At 44.7% G+C, this 23,822-nt stretch overlaps 1 protein-coding gene across 24 annotated transcripts in view; it reads right to left on the bottom strand.

The window, feature by feature from the left end:
- The window catches only part of rbm47 (RNA binding motif protein 47), a 365,648-nt gene that overhangs the window by 286,484 nt on the left and 55,342 nt on the right, over positions 1–23,822 (bottom strand). For 16 of the 24 annotated variants that reach the window (XM_069924838.1, XM_069924841.1, XM_069924842.1 and 13 more), the window contains one exon: positions 3,414–3,551. The exons of the other annotated variants lie outside the window; for them this stretch is intronic. The gene's annotated coding sequence lies outside the window, so the exon portion shown is untranslated. The remainder of the gene's footprint in view (positions 1–3,413; positions 3,552–23,822) is intronic. 24 annotated transcript variants of the gene reach the window in all.

The following is a 23,822-nucleotide window of genomic DNA, read 5'->3' as shown; positions in this document are numbered from 1 at the left end:
AAAAATAACAAGATTGCTCGGTGGAGGATTGAGCTCTCCACCAACAATTATGACATCATCTATCAGCCAGGAGCCCTTAATAACCTTCCAGATATGCCTTATCCAGTGGAAGCTGTGCCTCTGCACACACCAGTCAACTGCGATGTCTACATAAAGAGCTCTGCCATCCAGGGTTACCCGCATCGCTCATTTTGTCAAGGCGCGCCATCTGCCCTACTCCATGGAAGACGTCAAGGAAATGATCAGGACTTACCAGGTCTGCGCGGAGTGAAAGCTGCACTTTTACCATCCCGCATAGGTGCACCTGATCAAGTCATCCAGGTCCTTCGTAAGGCTCATTATTGATTTTAAGGGACCTCTCCCCTCCACTAACGGGAACACTTTCTTCCTCTCTATTATTAATGAGTATTCCTGTTTCCTGTTCACCATTCCATGTCCAGACACATCCACTTCATCAGTCGTAAAGCCCCTGGATTCCATTTTTGCCCTGTTCGGGTATCCCGGCTATATACATAGCGACTGGAGGTTATCTTTTATGAGCTAAGAGCTACGTCAGTACCTGCTGGCAAGGGGAATCGCATCTAGCAGGACTACTAGCTACAACCTGAGGAACAGGTAGGTTGAAAAGGAGAACGCCACAGTGTGGAAGGCTGTCAAATTGGCTCTCAAGTCAAGAGGCCTTCCAGACTCACACTGGCAGGAAGTTCTTCCTATGGCGCTGCATTCCATCCAGTTGCTACTATGTACAGTGACCAATGCTACTCCTCACGAGCTCCTATTCAATTTTGAGAGAAGGTCGGCATCAGGAACTACACTCCCAATCTGGCTCACCACTCCTGGTCCAGTCCTTCTCAGGAAGAACGTGAGGAGAAGCAAGACCAACACCCCGGTGGAAATGGTGAAACTGCGCAATCCCACATACATCTATGTGGAGTACCTGGATGGCAGGGAGGACACCATCTCCATCAGGGACCTGGTACCCTCCGGAACAGAGGGTTCATTGCCTCAAATGCCCTACAAGCTGTGGAGATCATTCTCGCCATTCCCATGCACTCCTCGGAATCCGGTTCAGGAGGAAAGTGCATCCCCTCCACTAAAGACCCGGAGACCCCACCCACCACTTCTCGCTCACAAGGGGTCCAGGAGACCCAAGGAGCCCAAGGCCCTCCAATGGTTGGGCACTCCACCAGGAGCTCCAGACCCCCAGATCACTTAAATTTGTAAATAACTATATTTTTCAATTTTTTTTCTAATCGATGTTATCTGTCTTCATCCACAGACTCTAAATTCTGCAGGAAGGGGTGAATGCAGTATACTGAGATTCACTGGTGGTGTGTTATACTGATTGCTGGCTCTGCCTCCCAGTTCCACCCCCATCTACCCATATATAACCCGAGAGTCCTGCCTAAACCCTGAGCCCTTCTGAAGACCACTGTAAGACCCTACCCTCAGTTATAAGCTAATAAAAGTGTATATTCTCCTTCTAGTCCTGAGAGCTTTTATTCACACTACAGGAGGTGCCATCTCTCAGGACAAGAAAAAACTCCAGAGTTTTGTTAACTCGGCCTGCGACATCACTGTCATCACTCCATCGAGGACATCTACAAGAGGCAGTATCTTCAGAATGATACTGCCTTAAGGACCCCCACCACTCATGCCATGCTCGCTTCACTCTGCTACCATCTGGAAAAAGTTACATGAGCCTGAAGATGAGCACTCAGTGGTACAAGAACGGCTTCTTTCCATCTGCCTTCAGATTCCTGAATGAACATCGAACCACAGACACGGTCTTACTTTGACGTTTTCTTGCACTATTTTTATTTATTGTATTTTGCACTGTAAATTTGCCGCAAAATCAACAAATTTCATGAAATGCTCATGACAATAAATTCTGATTCTGTAATATTACTGTTGTAAAGACATTCTGCTCAGCAGAGATAGAGTAGCTGTTGGGGAAATGCAGACCCTTTTACCTACCCAGGGAATCCTAAACTGATTGCAGCAGTTTACTTTCCACCTTTGACAAATGATGGTAAAGCAATAAAGGAACCTTATGGAGCCATTTGTGAAGCACCTACGTCCCACTGTGATGGTGCCATGATTAAAGCTGGCGACTTCAACCCCACCAACCCAAAACCTGTCCTACTATGGTTTCAGTGGCATGTTAGCTTCACCACCAGAGAAGAGAACACCCTAGATTAGGTGTGCACCAATGTCCCTGGTGCATACAAGGCTGCCCCTTTCCCCCACCTTGGTTATTTGGATCATATATCTGTCCTACTAACCCCAGCATACAGATCGCTGGCAAAACAAAGCCAGTTTGCAGGGAGATCAGAACATGGATGGGGGTGGGGGGGTTTGGGGGGTGCACAGCAGCACTACAAGACTGCTTTGAGACCACAGACTGGAACTGTTTCAGGGAGGTGGCCACTTACAATGGCCTTGTTAACAGTGAGGAATACAAAAACTCACTGATTGGCTACATTAGCAAGTGCATCAAGGATGTCAGGGAGATCAAATGCTAAACAACCAGAGCAAACCAGAAACCATAGTTGGATGCAGAGCTCATGATGCAGTCTTCAGATCACGAATTAAGTTGGCATTATGTTCAGCCATGGCTGAATTCTCCCATGCAATTGGGAAGGCAAAGTGTTGGTATGCACAGAAGATCCATAGTGAGCTATACGACACCGTTGATGCAAGGCACAAGACAACCTTGCAAGTCAAAGACAACAATACCTCTCTTCTGGACAGAATGAACAACTTCTATGCATGGTTCAACAAGAAGAACACACTTACACCAAAGAAAGTTCTGACTACCCCTGATGAACAGGCCCCTTGTATAGTGTGGCCAAGGTGAGGAAAACCCTATCCAAGGTGAATCTACACAGGGCAATGGGACCAGTCAACATACCTGGTCGGGCACTGAAGGACTGTGCAGACCAACTGACAGAGCTGTTATAGACATCTTCAAAATGTCACTGCAAAAGTCCATTGACCTCGTAGGTTTCAAGGCAGCCACCAAAAATGGCGACAGTAACAGGCCTCAATGACTATCGCCTAGTGGTACTGACCATTATGAAATGCTTCGAGCATCTGGTGATGCAATGCATCAAAGCGTACCTCTGAGAGACACTGGACTGATTTCAATTTGCCTACAGATGGAACTGTTACCCTGATGATGCTATAGCTTTGTCCCTCCACTCCATCCTGTTCCATTTGGAGAACGACAGGCTACTGTTCATTGATTGGCATTTAATATGATCATACCTCAGAGGCTGGTGGAAAAGTTGACTTGCTGGGACTCAACACCTCATTCTGTAACAGGATTCTGGACTTCCTAACGGAAAGACCACAGTCTGTCTGGGTTGGCAGCAGAACATTGAGCACCATCATGCTGAGTACTGACTCACCTCAGGGCTGTATGCTCAGCCTGTTCTTGGTCAAGCTACTGAACCACATCTGTAACCCCAGATCCATCTCCAGCAGAGTCATCAAGTTTGCAGATAACATGACAGTTGTCGGCCTCACCATCACAATGACGAGTCGCACTACAGAAAAGAGGTGAACATTCTCGTGAAATGGTGCGAGAATAACAGCTTGAGTCTCAACATGGATAAGATGAAAGACTTCAGGAGGACCAGTGTTGACCACCCTCCACTACACATTCAATAGCTCGGTAGTGGAGAGATTAGAGAGTCCCAAGTTCTTTGGAATCCATTTAAGAAGTAAACTATCCTGAACACACATTCCTTCACATGTCAGGAAGGCACAAGCGCACTTCCTGAGAAGACTGAAGGGGTCAAGGTTATTGGCCATCTTCATGTCAACCTTCTATATGAACTTGATTGATAGTGTCCTGGACAGCTACATCAGTGTGGTACAGTTGCTGTAGAGCATCAGATCAGAGATCAATCCACAGGACCATAAGAGTGACAAGAAGATCAATAGGGCCTCCCTTCCCCCATTGATGGGATTTACTGGGATCCTTGTCTGAAAAGGGCTCACAAAATCAGTGAGGACCCCTACCACCCCATCTCCTGACTACTTTCATCGGTAAAGATACAGGAGTATCAGAGCCAGAACCACCAGGCTGAGAAATAGCTTCTTCTCACAGGCAGTGAGACTGCCGAATGACTGATGAACTGCTCATACAAACCCTCTGTGACCCTACTATTTATTTAACATATTACATGCTCTCATTTTCCTTTCAATTTTAGTGGGACTGCCACTTTAAGAGCTAACTAATCAAGCTGCAAGCAGACTGGGACAGCATGTACTAATTTCACTACTTTTGAAGAGAGAGGATGTGTTCCAGGGACACAAGTACAGAGACATGTGATCAACATATTAAAGAAACAGTTTTTCCTTTGATCAGAAGCCATTTTTAAGGAAGAAGAACTTGGAGCAGCAGCTCTTTGGAGATAGACTGTGCTGAAGTGGCCTTATGTGGTAATGGACAATTCGTTTGCTTTTTCCCCCGTAAGGAGAATTAGTGTAGCACACTGTAGTCATTGTCATCATCATTTCACCTGACCCACAAAAGTATTCTGGAAGCAGAGAAAATACTGCATTTGGATCGAAACCATTGCGATGGTCAATTTGGCAGACCCATGAAAAGGTTCTTGAAGCTTTGTGAAAGCCACTTGCTCTGTTTCCCCTCGGCAAAGAAAAGGGGAGTTTTGACTATTACTTGTCTGAAAAGATATTTTCTCTGGAGGCATCTCAATGAGGATTTTGTGAGTTTACAATAGTCTGTCACCCAGTCTCTCCCACCTACTTTGTCGTCACTGCTTTGCATCAGTTTAAAGCTGAGTGTCAACATTGAATTTCTGAGACTGAACTTTGAAAGGACGTCCAGAATTTGGCCTAAGCTGCAATGATTTCGGGTATGCCACACACACACACACACACACACACACAAAACCACACCCACATAAGTATATTTGCACATAATTGGGAGTTAAATTTAGATAAATTAGATAGATTGTTATATTACTAGTAACTAATAATAAAAATATTATTTTGAATATAACACTGTCTTGGCACATTTCTATTGCTGCTGTCTGAGTACATAACAAAATTGGGGGCTCATCTGAGATCACACCAAATTAGGTGTTCAAATTTTCAATTTGAGTGATTAGAATTTTTTTGAGCCAATTAAAAGGCATGTGTATGAAACCACAGCAGCGATGGACATTGAGAAGTTTTTGAGATTGCCCAGCTTTGTAGATTTGCAGGGTTGAAAAGGAGTGAGTTGTTGACTATCGCACAAAAGTTGGAACTTGCGGTGGTAAAACAATCGATGAGAAATCGATTAGTGTAGCACACTGTAGTCATTGTAATCATCATTTCACCTGACCCACAAAAGTATTCTGGAAGCAGAGAAAATACTGCATTTGGATCAAAACCATTGCGATGGTCAATTTGGCAGACCCATGAAAAGATTCTTGAAGCTTTGTGAAAGCCACTTGCTCTGTTTCCCCTTTGCAAAGAAAAGGGGAGTTTTGACTATTACTTGTCTGAAAAGATATTTTCTCTGGAGGCATCTCAATGAGGATTTTGTGAGTTTACAATAGTCTGTCACCCAGTCTCTCCCACCTACTTTGTCCAGAAAGCTATAGGTGAATATTAAAAAGGGAAGTTTGAAGAGGAGGAGGTAAAACAATTTCTTCAGATTGAATCCCATGAGGAGCAGTCAACAGTGCACCAATTTGAGTTGGAAAAACTTAGATTGGAGTTTGAGAGAGAGAAACTTAGAAATGCAGAGGAGCAAAGGAGATTTGACGTGGAGGAAGCTGAGAAACAAAAGCAGTTTGAGAAAGAATTAGAAAAAATTACAAGGGAGAAGCAAAGAGAGTTTGAGGAAGAAATGGAAATTTAGCAGGAATCTTCTAAATTAGCAGATGTGTATGCTTTAACCCACAGGATTAGGTTTGTGCCAAGTTGAGCCTTCTAGAGAGTTAAATTCATGCCAAGAAAAACCTTCCATATGGGTAATGTGGAATATCCATGTAAGTTAGAAAACAAATTGGAAAGTAGTGCTAGGGGTAAAGAAGAAGGGAAGCAAGAAAAGGAAAAACCTTTGGGTCCCCTTTGCCACTATTGTAAGAAATTTGGTCATGTGATAGCAAATTGTTCTGTGCTGAGGAAAAAGAGAGAAAAGGAGGCAGTGCCAGATGAAAAACATGGAAACCAAAAGAGATCCAGACCTGCTGGTAACATTAAGGAGGTGTTCAAATATTTAGTGTTAGAGGGTTTTGCTTCATTGAAGGAAGGGTCACCACAAGTAACATTGAAAATCCTTCGAGATACTGGGGTGGAGTTTTGAAGTTTGGTGAAGAGACTGCCATGGGTGACATAAATTTGATTTGAGTTTGGGGGGTGATCTAGGGTTAACACCTCTGCACAGGATAATGTTGAAATCAGAATTAATTAATGGACCTGTTACCATCGGGATCCAATCAAGTTTGCCAGTGGAGGGGGTCTCATTATTATTGGGAAATGTTCTTGCAGAGGGTAAAGTTATCCCTGTAATGAGGTTGACTGCTGAGACAAAGGCAGATTTAGATATCTATCCAGCCTGTGTAGTGACTTAAGCTATGGCTAAGAAGCTAGCCAGTAAACAGCACTCAGGCTGTAACAACCTGCCAAAGGCTTTACATCTTCTCTATTGGACCAGAGTTCTGGGTGTTGAACCTGAGAGTAAGGATGATTTGTTGTCCCATAAAGAATTTATAGCTGGGTGGGTGTAATGGAGAATGTATGCATGTGAATCAGATGACATAATCTAAATTCCACCATGGGGCCCAGAGATGCATATGAATCAGAAGACATAATCTAAATTCCAGCATGAGGCCCAGAGATGCAGTTGTCTTTTGTTGGTCGCAGACTGTCGAGACTCCCTGAAGGGTGGCAACATCTCTCAGCAAGAAGAACTTCTAGAGTCCAACATACGTCCCAGTCGGGGGAGTTGGGGAAGCTGCTATCGGCACCCCGACAACCTACCACAAGTGTGCAGTTGTAGCCTCACTTCGGCAGTTGGGACCAGTCCAAGCATTGATAAGTATAATTGGGAAGGACTTGCATATTGTAGTTTGAAATCAGCTTTAGATTTAGTAATAAAGATTTGTATAAACTGAAGTGCTCTCGGTGTGTGTCTCTGTTTTCTTTCGGTAGCTCAAACACTGTGACCAATCTAAAACAAAGTGAGAGGTACAAGTTTACCAGGACAGTGGGACAGAGGTCCTGATCTAATTGAAGAGAGAGATAAAGCTCTCTCTGAGGAGAAAATAGTCAGTTGGATATTATTTTAAGGAAGGTGTTAATGAGGAAGTGGAGACCACCTGATATCCCTACCAATGAAGAATGGGCAGTTGTTCACCAGGTTGTGAGAGATGAGTACCACTGATCTAAAAGAAAAGTGAGGACTGTGAGAGATGAGGAAAACTGATATAAAAATATGAAGATGAGGAAACTAGTATAGATATATGTGTAATGAATAAAGCCAGTATGAACAGGATAAGAGTAGATATTAGAATGTAGGAAGTAAAGTTAGTCTGAATAAGTTAAGGGTCTTCTAGCCTTTTAGACAGAATCAGCAAGTTCACCAGTATGAATAAGATAAGGATAGATAATAGATAATAGAATGTAGGAAGTAAAGTTAGTCTGAATAAGATAAGGGTCTTCTAGCCTTAGACAGAATTAGCAAGTTCTGCATGTAAGAAGTTAGTCAGCCCTGAGAGTCAGGAAGGTGTGAATAAGGACAATGACATGATGGGACACTGACAGGATACACCCTGGTCCTCCAAGTTCACAGAAACAGCACGTAGGCAGACAGGATTCCCTAATGCCAAACTCATCCAGGAGGCAGAAGAATGTAAGGGGGAGGGTACTTCTATACTGAAATAAACTGTATAAAGTTGGGTGAGCCCCAGTGTATGTGTGTATTCCCAGGGTAAGGGGAAGCACCCAACTTTGCATTGTTGTATAATAAATGTTCTTTGTTCTCAATTTTTGTCTCGAGCAATTTCTGTGAAGGTACTTCTGTTTCTCACAAATGGGGACTCACCCGGGATCCCACTCCCTCCACTGACAGAGTGCCCGACGACGGGGGTAGGTGCACCCCAGCTGATTTAGCTGGACTCACGGACGAAGGGTGACTGGTCAGTGGATGAAGCGAGTGATATTCGAGAAGAGGCATTGAGAACAAACAACGAGAGGACGTTAAGGAAGCGCGCTAGAAATAGCTATTGGATCCTGGTAAGAGAAATTTTACTTACCTGTTAGTATGGGAGGTGTGAGTAGTAAGGAAGAGAGTCCTAAGGAAGGATGGGAAGATCAGATAATTAATCCGTTAGGATTAATGCTATCTGATTGGGGTGCGCGGAGAACCCGTGGGAAAGACAAACTGACCATGGTCAGGTATTGCTGTCTGGAATGGGTTAAAAGTCCGATAAAAGGGAGTTCGGTATATTGGCCAAAGCTCGGATCTGAGGATGACTGGATGTGTCAGGCATTGAACATCTGGCTCTATCAAAACCAAAGAGATAATATTGAGAGCAGGGAATATGCAGCCTGCTGGCTTAGTGGATCGGTTGATCAACTGGTTTTGAATGAAAAGGAATGTAAGGACAAGAAGGATGAGGAACCTTTTGTCCCTGAAACACAAGGATGGGATGTGTTACATTCCCTTCCTCCAACTTATGTTCCTCTTATGCCGGCTCCTATCTTTCCCCTCTCTCCTATGCTCTACCCTTCTGCACCTTCCCCTCCTCCCCCTCAGCTAAAGAAAGGAGAAGAAAGTAGGGGTGGTAAGATGACCTGTTCACAAAGTACTAGATTACCACCTCAATTGACAAGAGTGGGAGGAGACTTTGATTCAAAACAGTGTGAGACCCTCCGGGAGGGAAGGGCAGAACCCTTTGATTCATTTCCCGAAGAGCAGGAATCTAGACATTATAAAGGAGAGGATAAGCCAGAAATTAACTAGATGAGACCTTTACGGGAAGTTCCCATGGGAGGGGGTCTCGGTTTTGTAAATGTGCCCCTGACTAGTACGGAGGTGCGTAATTTTAAGAGAGAATGCCCAATAAACAGAAAGGAAAGGCTAAGATTTTGATGGAGGCAGTCAAGGAAGTCGTGGAGGGACAGCAAGAAAAGGGTAGGGGCTGTGTGCCAGCTCCTGGATATTGGGAGGAGCTCCGGGAGTGGGAGAGTAGAGACCAGAGCAGGAGTAAGGGTAGAGGGGAATTCCGGGGACGACGACTGTTCCCGGGACCTCATGGTAATCCCGGTAGGAATTGGGAAACAGGAGCATTAGTTTGCTACCATTGTAAAAGGAGGGACATTTTAAGAGAGAATGCCCAATGCAAGCCAGGGAGACGCGACCTTACGCACTGATGTGTTGGAATATAGGGATTAATTAATCATAGAAAATATGTAGAATATATGGTTATGTACTATTCAGTTTGTATACATGAATCCAGTACTATGTCTTCTTCTTTGGCTTGGCTTCGCGGACGAAGATTTATGGAGGGGGTAAAAAGTCCACGTCAGCTGCAGGCTCGTTTGTGGCTGACCAGTCCGATGCGGGACAGGCAGACACGATTGCAGCGGTTGCAAGGGAAAATTGGTTGGTTGGGGTTGGGTGTTGGGTTTTTCCTCCTTTGCCTTTTGTCAGTGAGGTGGGCTCTGCGGTCTTCTTCAAAGGAGGCTGCTGCCCGCCAAACTGTGAGGCGCCAAGATGCACGGTTTGAGGCGTTATCAGCCCACTGGCGGTGGTCAATGTGGCAGGCACCAAGAGATTTCTTTAGGCAGTCCTTGTACCTTTTCTTTGGTGCACCTCTGTCACGGTGGCCAGTGGAGAGCTCGCCATATAATACGATCTTGGGAAGGCGATGGTCCTCCATTCTGGAGACGTGACCCATCCAGCGCAGCTGGATCTTCAGCAGCGTGGACTCGATGCTGTCGACCTCTGCCATCTCGAGTACCTCGACGTTAGGGGTGTGAGCGCTCCAATGGATGTTGAGGATGGAGCGGAGACAACGCTGGTGGAAGCGTTCTAGGAGCCGTAGGTGGTGCCGGTAGAGGACCCATGATTCGGAGCCGAACAGGAGTGTGGGTATGACAACGGCTCTGTATACGCTTATCTTTGTGAGGTTTTTCAGTTGGTTGTTTTTCCAGACTCTTTTGTGTAGTCTTCCAAAGGCGCTATTTGCCTTGGCGAGTCTGTTGTCTATCTCATTGTCGATCCTTGCATCTGATGAAATGGTGCAGCCGAGATAGGTAAACTGGTTGACCGTTTTGAGTTTTGTGTGCCCGATGGAGATGTGGGGGGGCTGTACTATGTAACAATTTAATATTTACCTCATGGTGAAGGGAAAGAGTAATGTAAGTAAGGGGCAGCCACAATATGTAGCAAAGTTGGCTGATTACAGTAGGTTTAGAATTGCCTGCTCACAAAATACAAAAGAGAGGATATGTATGAAAGAATTTAGTAGGAATGTTAAGGCAAAGGAGGTGTTGATTAGCACAAACAAAAAGAATCTGACAGAGACTGTCAGAAACAAAGAGAATGGAATCAGTAAGAAGCTAAGACAGAAGGAGGTGTTGAGTAGAACAGAAGAATATGGCCAGATGAGAACAAAGAAATAATTAGAAATATCTGGGGTATGAATTGATTTCTGATCAAAACAACAGGATATTCTGACCTTGAGGATTAAGATGGGAGCTCTTCTTCTTCTTCTTTGGCTTGGCTTCGCGGACGAAGATTTATGGAGGGGGTAAATGTCCACGTCAGCTGCAGGCTCGTTTGTGGCTGACAAGTCCGATGCGGGACAGGCAGACACGGTTGCAAGGGAAAATTGGTTGGTTGGGGTTGGGTGTTGGGTTTTTCCTCCTTTGTCTTTTGTCAGTGAGGTGGGCTCTGCGGTCTTCTTCAAAGGAGGTTGCTGTCCGCCGAACTGTGAGGCACCAAGATGCACGATTTGAGGCGATATCAGCCCACTGGCAGTGGTCAATGTGGCAGGCACCAAGAGAGTTCTTTTTTTTTTTGACTTTTTAGCCATATTTATTTTCTGCTTCATTTGAAAGCATCATCACATTAAAAAAAAATGTAGATTTCAATCTTTACATGAAGTTCAAAGTTCAGAATTTTTTGTCAGAGTGCATACATGAAACACATACAACCCTGAGATTTCTTTTTTCTGCAGGCAAGGCAGAATTTCTGCTTATTGGTAATGCAAAAAAAAAACTATACTCAAGAAAAGATATGAATTAAAAAGAGAGAAATGTAAAACAAACTGACTGTGCAACACAGAAAAATATTCAGTAATAAATAATGTCCAAAGTAAGAGTCCTTAAATTAGTCTCTCAATGAGTTTGTTGTTGAGGAGTCTGATGATGGATGGTAACAACTGTTCTTGAACCTGGTGGTGCGAGACTTGTGGCACCTATACCTCTTTCTTGATGGAAGCAGTGTGAACGGAGCATGTTCTGGGTGGTGTGAATCCTTGATGACTGCTGTTGCTTTCCGACGGCAGCATTCCATGTAAATTTTCTCACTGGTGTGGAGAGTTTGTCTGTGATGCACTAGGCTGTGTCCATTACCTTTTGCAGGGCTTTCTGGTCAGAGAAATTGGCCATGATACAGCCAGTCAGCACACTTTTCACCACCCATCTGTAGAAGTTTGCCAGGGTTTCCAATGTCACACCAAACCTCTGCAAACCCCTGAGCAAGTAAAGGCACTAACGTGTTTTCTTCCTGATGACATTAGACTGTTAGGTCCAGGAAATGTCCTCCAAGATCATTACTCCCAGGAATTTTGACTTGCTCACCCTCTCCATCTCTGATCGCTCAATGATCACTGGATTTAGCTCTGATTTTTTTCCCTTTTAAAGTCCACAATTAGCTCCTTGGCTTTGATGACATTGAGCACAAGGTTGTTGTTAGAACACTATTGAGCCAAGTTTTCGATCTCCCCCCTGTATACTGACTCATCACCCCTTTATAAGCACCCCACAACTGTGGTATATTTAGCCAGTTTTAAGTGGTGGTGTTGTTGAACTGAACCACACAGTCATAAGTGTAAAGCAAGTAGAACAGGGGACTAAGAACGAGCCCTGTGGTGCTCCGGTACTGATGGAGATTGTGGAGATGTTCTTACCAATCCTCACTGATTGTGGTCTGGATCTAATTACAAAATGTGGTATTGAGGCCTAGCCAAGTCTTGGAGTTTTCTGATCAGCTTTGAGGAGATGATGTGCTGAATGCCAAACTAGTCGACAAAGAGCATCCGGATATATGAGTCTTTGCTGTCCAGGTTTTCCAAGGTTTTGTCTAGTGCCTGTGACATGGCATCTGCCATAAATGTGTTGCTGTGATAGGCAATTTGGAACAGATCCATGTCACTAGTCAGATACGAGTTGATATGCTTCAAAGCCAGCCTCTTGAATCACTGTGGATGTGAGTGCCACTGATTGAAAGTAATTTAGGCAGGCTACCACACTCTTCTTTGGCACTGTTATAATTGAGGCCTATTTGAAACATATGGTTAACGCACCTTGCGGAGTGAGATGTTGAAGATATCCAATGAATACATTCGCAAGTAGGTCACCACAGGTTTTCAGTACTCAGCTGAGTATTCCTTCTGGACTGGAGCATCATCTGGGAGCAAAGCTTTGCTGTCTCCTACTGCATGGGATTTGGTTTTGTAGCAGGTTATGTTATTTGGGCCCTGCCATAGTTGTAGGTGTAGAGCACGTCGAAAGAATCAAAGACTTGTTGATCCAAACCAAGGCTTTAATTAACTAAAAGACTGGAGCACATTCCAAGTAGGTCGACCAGTCCAGAATGACCTGGTCTGGCTAGGAGCAATCCTTTAAGACCTGCCAGTAGGTGTGGCTACACTCTCAGCCAATCACAGTCATTCCACACTACAATCTGTACATATACACATTGGTGATAGAATCTGTATTATCACAGTTGGGTATCCTTCGTTGTTTCTATTCATGTCGGGAATCTCCACTTCACCTCGGAGATGGCTTTTCGTAGGTTGTACCTGCTCCTTCTGTATTTATCTGGATCTTCAGACTTAAAAGTCTGTGATGTGGCTCTCAGCAGCTTCTGGATTTCATTGTACATCCAGGGCTTCCGGTTGGGTAATCCCTATATGATTGGTGGGAACACACTCATCCACAGCTGTTTTGATAAAGTCAGTAACAGCCCTGGTGTAATCATTCAAATCCTCAGCTGAGTTCTTGAACACCCCCCAATTCACCAACTCGAGGCAGACCTGTAACTTTTCTTTTTTTTTTAAATTTTTTTATTTTTCACACCATAAATCACATTAGCCAATGTGTATACACTATTTCTTTTTCACACATATACAGTGACTTTTTCTCCCCCCCTCCTCCCAAGCCACCCCCCCACCCCACCCTCTCATCCATTTTAGGTATACAATCTAGGTTGCATTAAGCCAGTCAGACAATGTTGTCATTCAACAAAATTACACCAGAAATTCTACTGAGTCCATTCTTTTCTTTCCTTCTCCTTCCATCAACTTAGGTAATGTTTGTCCCCGGTAGGTTTTCGCTATTGTATTTAATGTAAGGCTCCTATACTTGTTCGAATATTTCAATATTATTTCTTAACCTATATGTTATTTTTTCTAATGGAATACATTTATTCATTTAAATTTAGTAGTTTCTTCCTTTTTAATTTGGTTATGTATTCCATTAATATTTAAAGACATATAGTTCAGCGTAGCCCTTTTATATTTTGTTTATCTTCTCTTTCTGTTTTTCCATCATTACCTTTCCTCCTTTTCCATTTCTGTTTTCTTATTTTCAACTCTTTATAAGACAACATTTCTACAACATCCAACATTTTCCTTATTCTCCTATTTCTATCTTATTTATCCCCAATCTCCCCTTCACCTCCTGAGTTGTCCTTTATCCCTTGTCGGACAACCACATCTCCCCTCTCCATTTGGATTTGCGAATCCACTCGCAAGCGTCAACTGATTTTGCAGTGACCGCTATTTCCCCCCACCCCGCCTCCCCCAGAAAAGATTTCACTTTTCATATGTCACAAAGGTCACTCTTTTAATTCCCTCCTTATTCTCTCTATTCCATTACCTTCCCTTATTAATTCTTGTCTATACTATCTATATTTTCCTCTAAGTACAGATACATTCATGTATGCTCATTGTCTCTATTCACTCTTATACCTCTTTACCCGCATACATATCAATCGTGATCATTTTTACTCTCATTACCCGTCTTCATCCCTCAGTCTATTTTTGTCTTTACCCACATACATATCAATCGTGATAATTTTTACTCTCATTACCCGTCTTCCTCCCTCAGTCTATTTTTGTAATTGTTCTGCAAATTTTCGAGCTTCTTCTGGATCCGAGAATAGTCTGTTTTGTTGTCCTGGAATAAATATTTTCAATACCGCTGGATGCTTTAGTATAAATTTATACCCTTTCTTCCATAAAATCGCCTTTGCTGTATTGAACTCTTTTCTCTTCTTTAGGAGTTCAAAACTTATATCTGGATAAATGAAGATTTTTTGCCCTTTATACTCCAGTGGTTTGTTGCCCTCTCTTACTTTTTCCATTGTCTTCTCCAGTACCTTTTCTCTTGTAGTATATCTTAGGAATTTTACTACAATAGATCTTGGTTTTTGTTGTGGTTGTGGTTTAGAGGCCAATACTCTATGTGCCCTTTCTATTTCCATTTCTTGCTGTAGTTCTGGACATCCTAGGGTCTTAGGGATCCACTCTTTTATAAACTCCCTCATATTCTTGCCTTCTTCATCTTCCTTAAGGCCCACTATCTTTATGTTATTTCTTCTGTTATGGTTTTCCATTGTATCTATTTTTTGAGCTAGTAGTTCTTGTGTCTCTTTATTTTTTTATTAGATTTCTCCAATTTCTTTTTTAAGTCTTCTACCTCCATTTCTGCTGCTACTGCCCGCTCTTCCATCTTGTCCATTTTCTTTCCCATTTCTGTTAAGGTCATCTCCATTTTATTTATTTTCTCTTCTGTGTTGTTTATTCTTTTTCTTAAATCCTTAAATTCCTGTGTTTGCCATTCTTTAAATGACTCCATGTATCCTTTAATAAGAGCAAGTATATCCTTTACCTTGCCTTTCTTTTCTTCTTCTATTTCCCTGTACTCTTCCTCTTCCTCTTCTTCTTCCTCTGGGTTGACCATCTGTTGTTTCTTTGGTGCCCTTTCTTCCTCTTCTTTCTTGTTTCTATTGTCTTCTGTGGTCTCTTCTTACTGCAGGTGTTCTGCAGCTGTCGTTGCCGGCTGTGGAGATCGACTCCCCAGCTGGTCCCCCCTCCCGTCGGTGTGTTTTTTTTCCATTCGCATCGCGCATGCGCGAAGTATCGCGCATGCGCGGTTGCGTACTTTTACTCGGCTCTGCGAGCCATTTTTGTAGTCCATTATTTACCGACCTGAGGGAGCGGGTTTCTCTCTCCGCAGCGGGCCTCTTCGGACAGGTAAGGCCTTCACCTTTTTCCTCCTTTGTCTTCTCTTCCTCTCTTCTTACCGTTGCCTTCGATTTTTCTTTTTTTGTCGCCATCTTCTTTCCACCTTTATACTCACTTTTCTGTAACTTTTATTTCTGTGCCTTTGTGTTTTCATTTGTTTTTCCCGACTTTTCTGGAGAGGGCTGGAGTTCACCGTCCGGCCACTACTCCATCACGTGACTCCCACCAAGAGATTTCTTTAGGCTGTCCTTGTACCTCTTCTTTGGTGCATCTCTGTCACGGTGGCCAGTGGAGAGCTCGCCATATAACACGATCTTGGGAAGGCGATGGTCCTCCATTCTGGAGACGTGACCCACCCAGCGCAGCTGGATCTTCAGCAGTGTGGACTCGATGCTGTCGGCCTCTGCCATCTCGAGTACTTCGACGTTAGGGATGAAGGCGCTCCAATGAATGTTGAGGATGGAGCGGAGACAACACTGGTGGAAGCGTTCTAGGAGCCATAGGTGATGCCGGTAGAGGACCCATGATTCGGAGCCGAACAGGAGTGTGGGTATGACAACGGCTCTGTATACGCTTATCTTTGTGAGGTTTTTCAGTTGGTTGTTTTTCCAGACTCTTTTGTGTAGTCTTCCAAAGGCGCTATTTGCCTTGGCGAGTCTTTTGTCTATCTCGTTGTCGATCCTTGCATCTGATGAAATGGTGCAGCCGAGATAGGTAAACTGGTTGACCGTTTTGAGTTTTGTGTGCCCGATGAAGATGTGGGGGGGCTGGTAGTCATGGTGGGGAGCTGGCTGATGGAGGACCTCAGTTTTCTTCAGGCTGACACCCCAGATAACTGCAGAGCAGGAAATTACGTGATAAATCTTATGCAAGAAATCTAGCAAAGAAAGCCAACTTTTGTTCTGTATGATAATGAAATCTAGCAATGGAAACCAACTTTTGTTCTGCATAAGGTTGGGCTAGATAAACTGTAGAGACTGGACAGTAGAGGTCAGTCTTGGGGAATAGCTCACTGTGCAGGTGACCTATGAACTAACAACTGAACCATAGCTCTGTTAAGCTTTATTCTTATGCTGTGTAATAAACTGATTCTCCTATCACTTCATTTAACGAACACGCTGGACTCAGACGACACATAGACTAAATAAAGGGTAGGGTAAAGCCAGAGTCCGACAGATGGAAGCAGATTATGAATGGGGGGTCACGGTTCTCAGTCAATACACACCGTGGGGCTGCACAGAGAACCATTGGTAAATTTAAGCATAGGACCCCACAGTGACAAGATGGTATTTTTAGTAGATTCTGGGGCAGCCCGGCCTAGTACTTTACAACCACCCGAGGGTGTTAAGATAGAGGGGACCGTGATGATTTCGGGAGTAGGAGGAAGAGATTTTACGGTCCCTGTATTAAGGGATGTAAGAATACAAATGGGAGAAAAGATAATAACAGAAGATATTTTACTAATTCCCCAAGCTGGAGTTTGTTTGTTAGGACGAGATTTACAGGACCAATTGGCTATCGGCATCAGACCACAGGAATCGGGTATCGGGGTTCAATTGTATGTATTAAGTGAGGAAGATCGAGAACTAATAAATCCTGGAGTATGGGCAGAAAGATGCAATAGAGGAGTGTTAGATATTCCTTCCCTGCAAGTTACTCTAAAAGATCCTGAGCAAGTAATTAGACAAAAGCAGTATCCAATTCCGATGGCTGGCTGAAAGGGGCTGCAGCCAGTAATTGACCAATTTGTGAAAGATGGTATACTCGAACCTTGTATCTCACCTTTTAATACCCCAATTTTACCTGTCCAAAAACCAGATGGTACCTATCGATTAGTGGAGAACTTGAGGGAGCTGAACAAAATTATTCTCACCCGTCACCCGGTTGTACCTAATCCCTATACAATAATGAGTAAAATCAATCCCCATAGAAAATGGTTTAGTGTGATTGACCTCAAAGATGCTTTCTGGACCTGTCCGTTAGCAACAGAGAGCAGAGACATGTTTGCCTTTGAATGGGAAAATCCTTTTACTGGACGCAAGAATCAATACCGGTGAACGGTCCTTCCCCAGGGCTTTACAGAATCACCAAATTTATTCGGCCAGGTCTTAGAACAAATATTAGATGAGGCTCCTCGGAGAGAGAATTGTCAGTTGATACAATATGTTGATGATTTGTTAATTACGGAAAAGACGTACGAATTAGTTAAACAGTATACTGTTGAACTTTTGAATTTTCTGGAGAATAAGGGTCTCAGGGTGAGCGAATCCAAATTACAATTTGTTCAATCATAAGTTAAATACTTAGGTCATCTGGTCAGTCAGGGAACTAGGAAAATAAGTCCAGAGAGGATATGTGGTATTCTACAGATCCCACCTCCCAAGAATGCCCAAGAACTTAGGAAATTCCTTGGTTTAGTGGGATACTGTAGAATCTGGATTGAAAATTATTCTAGCCTAGTCAGATTTCTCTATGATAAACTCACGATTCTAGGGGGCAAAGCTGTTGTCTGGACAGAGGAAGAGATTAAAGATTTTAACTTGGTGAAACAGCACCTTATTAGTGCCCCAGTGTTGGCTTTACCCAACCTAAATAAGCCATTTGACCTATATACCAATGCGAAAGGAGGTGTAGCCACCGGAGTACTAACACAAGAGAGGGCAGGCTGTAGACAGCCAGTTGCTTTTCTGTCAAAAGTTTTAGGCCCTGTTTGTCGTGGTTGGCCAGAATGTGTGCAAGCCATTGCAGTCACTGCTATTTTAGTTGAGGAAGGACGAAAGATTACGTTTGGTGCCCCGATGATAGTTCACACCCCTCACACAGTCCGCAATACTCTCTTACAACGTGCTGGAAGGTGGCTCACAGACTCTAGAATTTTAAAATATGAAGCGATTCTAATGGATAGGGATGATTTGACCCTGATTACGAATAAAAAACACAATCCAGCAGCTTTCTTGGTTTCTCCAAATTCTGACAATACCATAAATGAGTTAGAGCATGTATGTTTAGAGGTAATAGATTTACAGACCAAAGTTAGAGAGGATTTAAGCGATGAGCCTTTACAGGAGGGTGAAAGGTGGTTTATTGATAGATCTTCCCGTTGCATTGATTGCACTCGCTATAGCGGGTATAGTGTAGTGGATGGGAAAGAAGGAGTGGCAATTGAAGCCGGTCATTGGTCAGCACAATCTTGTGAATTGTATGCCCTCTGTAGAGCTCTCCAGGGTCTAGAGAACAAGGTGGGCACGATCTACACAGACTCAAAGTACGCTTTTGGTGTAGTGCACACCTTTGGGAAGATCTGGAAAGAGCGGGGAATGATAACTGGAAAAGGACAAAAGTTGATCCACGCAAACTTAATTGTCCAATCTCTAGATGCTCTTACATTACCTGAGGAAATAGCTGTAGTTCATGTACGAAGCCATCAAAGTGGTGACAGTCCTGAAGCACAGGAGAACAGACAGGCAGATGCAGCTGCCAAACAGGCTGCGCTCAAGGAGAAAATAGACATGCAGCTGTTACTACCCACCCCTGGAGTATCCTATTCATTCTATTAAACCTGGTGATTGGGTATATGTGAAAGCATGGTAAGATCACCAACTAAAACCTGTCTGGGATGGCCCCTATTGTGTACTTTTGATTACAGACACTGCCGTGCGAATGAAAGAAAAGGGATGGAGCCACATCCAACGAATTAAACGAGCTGCTGAACCACAGACTAACGACATTGATAATCTACCCTCCACCTGGCGTGCAGTCCTTCATCCTTCTGATCTGAAAGTTACACTATGCCGGGAAAAAGTGCTGTAATGTTGTTTTTACCATTTACTGTATTGTTTACTTGTTGGTTCCCAATTTTTGGGACATCACTAAATTACTCACAATGTATTAAGTCCTCCTGGAATAGGGGCAGCAGAGGTGACAATTATTTACCTTTAGAATGTAGTCAGGGCATAGATATAAAGTATAGTCATAGTGGGGTATGGGTTAATATAGGATCCCAACATGGACCAGGGGAACAGAATGCCTCTAGAGGAGTAGATTTGATTTGTATTTTGACCTCTACAGGTATTAAAAAGAGGAGTTTTAAAGGGATAGCACAAAGAAGATGGTGGGACAAAGAAGAGATAGAGTGAATACATATGCTAATGTTCACAGACAGGCTGCAACTCACTGGTTCAGTGATACTTATGCTAATGTTCGCAGACAAGCTGCAACTCGCAGGTTAAGTGACAAGAAACACCCCTCCCCAACTTGGTCTCCTGTAAATCATCCTTTGGGTCACACAGACATTCGGAATGTTAAGAACCACCACTGTAAGGGGAGTTCCAGTTGTAAATGACGTAAACTGCTCCAGAACACCACAGCTGTTTGGCATTTAAATTGTTTAATCAGACTCCAGCCTTGGAGATCAACACCGAACAGACAGTGATGGCCCTGAATTTATGGGCTGAAGAAAGACGACAGATACGAGCCACAGTTCAACAAAACCGCCTGGCTCTCGATTACTCGTTGGCTGCTGAAGGCAGCGTTTGTGAAAGACTGGTTAATGACAATGCTCACAATGGTCAGGCGGTTAAAGACACTTCTTCAGGAGTTCGAAAACCTTCCCATGCCCAGGTTTTTATTGGTAACTGGAGTCTGATACCCACAGCCCTTATAGCAGCTGGACTCGCTATTCTGGCCATTATGGTGCTCCCCTGCCTAAAGACTTGTGTGCAGTATTTAATTCATCGAACCCCTCGTCAGAACACTATAACCCAAAGGATGCATGTTTCCCTAATTCTGTCTAATGATGCTGAAACTGCAGTTTGTTTACTGACCAGCTGGGAAAAAGACCAAGTTTGCAAGTAATACATTCCAGTTGAGAAGTCACGAAGCGTAGCTAAAAGAAAAGTGAGGATTGTGAGAGATGAGTAACACTGATCTAAAAGAAAAGTGAGGATTGTGAGAGATGAGTAACACTGATCTAAAAGAAAAGTGAGGATTGTGAGAGATGAGGAAAACTGATATAAAAATATGAAGATGAGGAAACTAGTATAGATATATGTGTAATGAATAAAGCCAGTATGAACAGGATAAGAGTAGATATTAGAATGTAGGAAGTAAAGTTAGTCTGAATAAGTTAAGGGTCTTCTAGCCTTTTAGACAGAATCAGCAAGTTCACCAGTATGAATAAGATAAGGATAGATAATAGATAATAGAATGTAGGAAGTAAAGTTAGTCTGAATAAGATAAGGGTCTTCTAGCCTTAGACAGAATTAGCAAGTTCTGCATGTAAGAAATTAGTCAGCCCTGAGAGTCAGGAAGGTGTGAATAAGGACAATGACATGATGGGACACTGACAGGATACACCCTGGTCCTCCAAGTTCACAGAAACAGCATGTAGGCAGACAGGATTCCCTAATGCCAAACTCATCCAGGAGGCAGAAGAATGTAAGGGGGAGGGTATTTCTATACTGAAATAAACTGTATAGAAGTTGGGTGAGCCCCAGTGTATGTGTGTATTCCCAGGGTAAGGGGAAGCACCCAACTTTGCATTGTTGTATAATAAATGTTCTTTGTTCTCAATTTTTGTCTCGAGCAACTTCTGTGAAGGTACTTCTGTTTCTCACAAGGTTGTGGTTCCCAAAGCTTATAGGGACAAAATTTTAAACTTGGCCCATAGCATGCCCTTGGGTGGTCATCTTAGTATAAGGAAAATTATATATAAGATTATGAATCAATTTTATTGGCCTAGCCTAAGAAAAGACATTATTGTAGCGGCTGTTACACACAGAAAATACCACTAGACTCGATGGGGTTTCCAGTTGAACTGTTTATTTGAATTTCGCGCGTGCCACTTTAAGGCCAATGGGAATTCTGCCCCGCGCAGTGGTGATGCCATCACGTGGCCCAGGGCACGAGCTGTGGCCTAAGCCATGAGGCAATGAGCAAGCCCTGATGGTGCCATCTTTTGCAGCTGCCCCGCCAGCACGGCGGTACAAATGGGGACGGTTTGTTCACAGAGATGTATGTTGCCACACAACCCCCCCCCCCCCCACCAGAACTGGCTTACGTGTCCTGCTGTTTGGGCGGTTGGCCCCTCTGTTTGGGTTGTGCCGTCTGCACGGGCTGGCTTAAGTTCACATATGCCTGCTTTAGCCATTAACTGTGAAAAGTTCCTCCCTGCCCCCAATGTCCAGAGTAAAGTCTTTTTCTGATCGCTGGAGGGCTTTGTATGGGTCCTCATTTGGGTGTTGCAGTGGGGCCGGGTGTGGGCCACACCAGAAAAACACGAACTCCGCTGAGTCCAGCTCTTTGGGGATGTTCGCCGGGTGCTTGCCGTGGTGGGTCGTGTGGTGGGGGTGTTAACGAAGTGAGCTTGCTGTGGAAGTCCGCAAGTAGCGTCGGGGTCTCACCTGCCGGCTCGGCATCTGCTCCGAGAAACTCCCCTTGTAGCGACAGCAGTGCACCATAGACGAGACTTGGAGGTCTTCCTTTGGAGCTGTTTGAATGCCAAGCAGAACCCACGGCAGCTGGTCTGCCCAGTTGGGTCTGCTCAGTCATGCTATGAGAGCCGCCTTGAGGTGTCGGTAGAAATGTTCCATAAGTCCATTCACTTGGGGATGATAGGCCATTGTGTGGTGGAGCTGGATCCCCAAGCAGTTTGCCAGATCTGCCCAAAGGTGGGAGGTGAACTGGGCACCCCTGTCGCTGGTCATGTGGGTTGGGACACCGAAACGTGCGACCCAGTTCGCGAGCAGGGCTCTGGTGCAGGACTCAGCAGAAGTGTCCTTGAGGGGAATCTTGTCATCCGGTCGACCACGGTCAGGAGGTAGCGGGTGTCCCTGTAGAGGGCCCATTATGTTGACGTGGATATGGTTAAACCTCCTACCGGCGGGTCGAAGTGCTGTACCGGGGCTCTGACATGGTGCTGAACTTTGGATGCTTGGCAATGTGTGCAGTTCCTCACCATCTTGGCCACTTGTTTCTTTAACCCGTGCCAGATGAAGCGTTCCGTCACCATACACACCATCGTCTTGACTGAGGGGTGAGCCAGGTCGTGGATCGCCCAGAATGCCTCCTGCCTCCACTGTGGGGGGACTATCGGTTGCAGCAAGCCTGTTGAGACCGCACAGAATCGTGTCGTGGTTGCCCAGCAGCTTCAGGTCCTCAAGGTGCAGGCCGGTGATGGCAGTTCGGAGGGCCTGCATTTCTTTGTCGTCTCTCTGGGCCTGAACTAATTGGGCGTAGTTTAGTCCAGGGAGATAGCTGTGGATGGTCAATCTGGAAAGCATGTCAGCAACGACATTGTCCTTTCCCACCCAGTGCCGGTTGGCGGTGATGAGCTCCGAGATATAGGAAAGGTGTCATTGCTGGCATGCTTACCAGGGGTCTTTAGCCGTGGTGAGGGCCTGAGCGAGCGGCTTGTGGTCCACGAAGGTGGTGAATTGACTGCCATCCAGGAAGTAGCAGAAGTGCCTGATTGCGAGGTACAAGGCCAGGAGTTCTCGGTTGAACGCGCTGTGCTTCAACTTGGGTGGTCAGAGGTGCCGGCTGAAGAACGCCAAGGGGCGCCACTGTTTGTTGACCTCTTGCTCCAGGATGCCCCTGATGGCTGTGGCGGACACATCCACGGAGAACACTGTGTGGGCATCAGGTCGGGGGTGGGCCAGTAGGGTGGCGCTTGTGAGGGTGGCCTTGGTCTGGGTAAAGGTTGTCTCGGCCTCTTTCAACCACTCAAGTGTCTTTTGTTTAGAGGCGATCAGGGCGAACAGTGGGCGCATTATACGTGTGGCCCCCGGGATGAAACGGTGATAGAAGTTAACAATCCTGGTGAACTCCTGCAGGCCTTTGAGGGTGTAACTGTAGTGACTCCCGAACTGACATTTGGCCACGTTGATGGTGAGGCCGAATTCAGCCAGGCAGGTGAGGTGTGCGGAGGTGGGTCTTGTGCTCGTTGTGATCTCGACTGGCGATGAGGATGTCGTCGAGATAGATGAACACGAAGTCCAAGTCTCTGCCCACTGCATCCATGAGCTGCTGGAAGGTTTGGGCTGTGTTCTTCAGGCCAAAAGGCATCTGAAGGAACTCAAAAAGGCTGAATGGGGTGACAATGGTGGTCTTGCCAATGCCATCGGGTTGTACAGGGATCTGGTGGTAGTCCCTGACTAAATCGACCTTGGAGAACTCCTTGGCGCCATGCAAGTTGGCCGTGAAGTCCTGGATATGGGGGATGGGGTAGCAATCAGGCGTAGTCGCGTCATTGAACAGGCAGTAGTCCCACATGGGCACCAGCTCCCAGAGATCTTGGGGACTATGTGCAGGGGA

This window comes from Narcine bancroftii, chromosome 3, assembly GCF_036971445.1.
Source record: "Narcine bancroftii isolate sNarBan1 chromosome 3, sNarBan1.hap1, whole genome shotgun sequence".
Classification (NCBI taxonomy): Eukaryota; Metazoa; Chordata; class Chondrichthyes; order Torpediniformes; family Narcinidae; genus Narcine; species Narcine bancroftii.
This window is presented reverse-complemented; position numbering and strand designations above follow the sequence as displayed.